This window comes from Argopecten irradians, chromosome 3 (genome assembly GCF_041381155.1).
Source record: "Argopecten irradians isolate NY chromosome 3, Ai_NY, whole genome shotgun sequence".
Lineage (NCBI taxonomy): Eukaryota > Metazoa > Mollusca > Bivalvia > Pectinida > Pectinidae > Argopecten > Argopecten irradians.
The window spans coordinates 37,575,495-37,580,736 of NC_091136.1; the positions used below are offsets into that span (position 1 = coordinate 37,575,495).

Here is a 5,242-nt window from a genome sequence, read left to right on the forward strand (position 1 = left end):
TTACTATTCATTCGGATTGATTTTTATCTTTCAATTTTTGTCAACATCAAACTAAAAATAATAACTAGAACACTACCGCTCTCACCAAAATTGTCTTTATTATTTTATTTATGAAAGTGTGGAAGATAGAGGCTCTTTATTGCAGTGAATTATACATGAAATGAACACAAAATTAAGACACTCAATGACATAACTACAACAATTTTAATAAATATACATACCAATTTCATCGTAGTTAGGTAAAATGAAATAACAAAATGTAATATACATAACAATTTTATTAGAGTCAAGTACAAATGTGACAATTAAATCAATATACTCAACAGTTTCATTATAGTCAAGTTACAGTGAAATCAACATGATTAACAGTTTCATTATAGTTAGGTATAGTAAAATCAATAGAATTCACAGTTTCATTATAGTCAAGTTACAATGAAATACATATACTCAACAATTTCATTACAGTCAAATACAAATGTAACATTTAAATCAATATACTCAACAGTTTCATTATAGTCAAGTTGCAATGGGAATCAATATACTCTACAGTTTCATTATAGTCAAGTTGCAATGGGAATCAATATACTCAGCAGTTTCATTATAGTCAAGTTGCTATGGGAATCAATATACTCAACCGTTTCATTATAGTCAAGTTACTATGGGAATCAATATACTCAACAGTTTCATTATAGTCAAGTTACAATTAAGTCAATATACGCAATAGTGTCAATATAGTTATGTTACAATGACATTTATATACTCAATAGTTTCATTAAAGTCAATAGTTACAGTATCCAATATTGTACCAAAACTCTAATTTATGTAAACAATGTAGGCAATTGTAACACAATGCAAACAAAATCCTGAGGAGATCATTACTTTGTTTTTTAACCTGAAAAATATTAACCGGGACGAAATTCTGGGTCATTAATATTCGTGGTGAATAAAACCATGCATCGACTGGAATCAAATATCTATGATAGTTATTTATTTTTGTAAGAGTCAAAGTTATCTTCAAAGTATGGAATCAGTAGTAAGTCGATTGTAAAAAACAATACATAAGTAATTATGCAATAACTTTCAAGTATATTAACATAAATTTGTTTTAGTTTTTCATCTTTACATAGTACATACGCATAATCATTACTAAGGTTGGATCATTTATCGTTTCCACATGTTTTATATTTTCAGACGGCTGGTCAATTTGCATTTATATATGGAAACACATATGACAACTTTATCCAAAAAACGACGTGAAAAATATAATTATAATATAGTATATTGATACGGTAACAAATTATTTACAGTTTGAGTCATTAATATCATTGAGAACTTTGAACTTCAGGCAATATTAATATATTCTTACGTTTACCTTATACAGCCTCAAAACTCCATAATGTCGAATTTCAGAGTCCATCTAATATGTAGAGTGGTTAAGACAATCAGAAAAAATCATAATAAGATATAAGTTACAAGGTAAAAACCACTTGTTGTATTAAAGTGAAGGAAAAACGTCTATATATTTTTTCTTATTATTCCTAATATGCACAGATTTTAATAAATTTTAAATAAACTTTTCACCTTGCATTATAATTCAGTTTTCGATATTTTGCGAGGAATACTGGAAATTACACTCTGCAATATTCAGTATATAACTTCAGGCCCCGATTTCTCGAAACAAACTTAAGTCAAAATTTGACTTCATTCAATTTTATCAACATAGTTACATAAGGAGAAAAACTTAAGTTTTGACTGAAGTCTGTACTTTTGTTTCGAGAAATCGGAGCCCGATATTTTGTTTACTGGACAGTGATAAATGGAAAAAAAACTTTTCCCCATCATTCCTTGAAAAGCAATGTAGAAACTAGATCTAAAGGATCCATGTTTTGACTATTGGCTACTGTTATATTTATCATCCAGCATTGATAGCATCAATAGAAGCAAGGAAACATAAGCAAGACATTTCATGAAGATTTGACTAAATGGCGATGACTTGAAATGTGACTAGAAATAGTCTCCAAACCCGTTTTTAGTATAATGTGACCAGGTAAGGTAAGTTGTTTGGTGTCTTTGACGGCATATTTACTTCATTAAGGTAGCACTATAACACTTCATTTTCCCGCAACATACAGACATTCACATACAGCGCGTAGCATATGTGGGAGATTTTCCTCTTAAAAAGTGACATTAGCTTGTTAACCAAATCAGTCAACCAACCAAACGAATATGTTTTAATGTCAAGTCACACCATAAACACCAAACTTCACAAAGCATTGGCTAAAAATTGACACATAAACTGTATCATTTGGGAAAAAACTAGCAATTGATTGGACTCGACCTTGTGCTGGTACAATTGCTAGGTGAGAAGGGAGGTATTTTTGTTAGATGAGGAGTTCATCTCAAATAAAGAGAGACAACTCTTTAACAGATTCTTGGATCTTACGACATTTATATCTGCAATCTTTTACATTCATGTAAACGGCGGGAACTATTTTCATTTTCTCGTTATCTTATATGTAAAAATAGCAAATAACGTATGGATCCCCTCGTTGGTCATCTTCAATTTCCAGTTGTTACGATCATCTACAATCTCTGGAAATCGAGAATGTTCAGTAATGTTTGTTTATATTTACATTTTGTCTTAAAATGAGATACATGTAACTACCTGATAATGTGACAATTTAACACAATCTTTGACCACTCCATTGTTTTGGAAATGCCAACCCTAATTCGACCGCTAACATTTTCTTAATTACAAAACGTATTTCACACAGCTTTGTTTAGAATATATTTATCAATGAATATGATTTTTGATCACACTTTCTTGTTAAAATTATTATTGAATGTAATGTTTTTCAACTGAAACTATTGCCCTTTACATGCTTAAGCAGAACAGAGCAGATCAGAAGGTTTTTTGTTAAATTCCATCAAAGAAATAATAGCAGGTCGTTAGGTAAAATGGGGATAATATACATTTTGTATGCGTGACTTTGCAGTGTAAAAATCATTATTAGTGTCATCCTCTTGACCCTTTTTGTTTCGGTAGTCTCAGGTTGTCAAGTGGCCCCGGATCACTCGCTTAATTTCCAGTCAAACACCAAACAACCCATAACTCCCAATTTCACGAATATTCCTCGACTTGACAAGAAAACTCTTTTTAACTCTCCATTGAAAAGCATTACCAAGGAGGAACATTTTCAAGTTAATTTATTTCCTCACTGTAATATGTTGTAAAATGTTGGATTTTTTTTTTTTGTAAATAAGTGAATGTTCGCTAACTTGGTTCTGCTCCCTACTGCTTATCAGGGCGAAACTGTTTGGTCAAGCGAGAATGTTCAAGTGATGTCTTAATGGAGAAACCTGTTGGAAAGCTACGAATTCGCGGTTATGGATTTGTCAGCTGTTTTGATTGCGGATATCTGGTAAAGAATGAAGTCAACGCATGGTAAGTATTTTTGTGGATTGTTGCAAGATAAACAAACCTATGGTGAAATAAACCTATTATTTCTGGTTGTAACAGTAACTAAAAATCATCTTTTTTCTATTCTATGAACCAAAATTTTTCTCGGGTTTTCTCATAATTTTCATTTTGGATTTTTTTGGAATAATTTTAGTCACCCACAGTTATTCATTATTGGCTATTCGTTGTGGTTATAGAAAGCTAAAACGAAATAACTTGTAATCACCATATTGAAACTTATTTTGTCTATAACACGAAGTAAAATTATGCTACAGGATCCCCTAACTGTACCACTCTCGCCAGTTGTTTACACTTCAGCTTTTGATTTTGGGGTATTACATTACACTATACTCAACCATTATCAAATAAATATAAAATACATTTGATTGCCCGTCAACATTAAGAGCCAAAATAATGTAAGGAAAAATTTAAAATATGTGTTGATAACAATGTGCGAGACTAATAAAATACCATTTCCTTGAATAAAACGATGTTATTGAAATATATACAGATAAGAAGAAGACTTTATATCATTAATCTGCTGTTTCCATCATATTCTATAAAAGAATTAAGAAAAAGGCTCCAGAGGGAGTCGAACCCTCGACCTCCAGTTTACTAGACTGGCGCTCTAACCAACTGAGCTATGGAGCCGATGGGATAAATACAACATGTTCATTATTATATTTACACTGCAATTAAATTCTAATAATATTCGCGGGTTGTCTTATATTTCCCGCCGTCGTCCTGCTTGTTAGTAGATTCATTATTACATTACACAGGGAATCTTGCATTTGTTTGGTGTACTACCGGTTGTAAACTCATCTTAGACCTATAGATATAGATCTTCTTATGTTATTGTGTTTTATTTTTTTTATTTTTTTTATTTTTTTTTTTATCGGAAATGTAGCCGCAGCTGCCGTTTAACTGTGGGGCTCTACCTGGGATGAGAGTATGAAAATGAATCTAATAAAATGCATTTCATTTGAGCACAAATTCATAAAAAAAAACGTTCATAACAATCACGTTTACATTTAAGTGAATGCATGGCTATAACTTAGCAATTTTCATTCCCTGTTTCATATGAGATTGTGTAATATATGTATAACGAACTATGTTTATAACGAAGTGGTTCTATTGGTCCCCAGAGGTTCGATATAACCGTGTTATACTTTATGCGGTAAGGAATGTACACTTATTCCTATTCAACAACCAACTGTATATACCTTTTTATACATTTACATGTATATAGATTTCTTATTCTTAGTTGGTTAGAGCGCCAGTCTAGTAAACTGAAGGTGGAGGGTTCAACATCCTCTTGAGCCTAGTTTTTTTTCTTTTCTTTTTCTTTAGTGTAATGAATTTTTAATTTCCGAAGAACCCAAATTTGTTTCCTTACATTTATAGAGATACATTTTGGGCTATATATACTGGGTCTACTTACAGTTACCATTGAGGTAAACACGTAAATTTCATGAAATTCAATAGAATCAACATTAGCAATGTAAAAACTATATCAAGCTTGAAAACGGTAGCGCTTCTGTCGTGATGGGATTAGATCGAACAAGCCAAACTTAAGGACAATTGAGGACAATTGTGATATTTTGTAAGTCTTGGTCAGCAGTTGCTTCAAGTTCAACAGTTGATAAAGAGTGAAGTATACAGGCGATAAAGACTGTCATCTCATGTATATTTATGTACACAGAACAGAACCCTGCGACACACCAGCTTTACTATTTTTTATTTTAAACAAAAAGTTGTTGGTATTGATTATGGACGTACCAT

General features: G+C 31.6%; 1 non-coding gene across 1 annotated transcript; it reads right to left on the bottom strand.

The window, feature by feature from the left end:
• Positions 1–4,037: 4,037 nt before the first annotated feature.
• Trnat-agu (transfer RNA threonine (anticodon AGU)) lies at positions 4,038–4,111 on the bottom strand. Its single transcript has one exon. It is a non-coding gene; the product is annotated as a tRNA-Thr (tRNA).
• Between the last annotated feature and the right edge of the window lie 1,131 nt (positions 4,112–5,242).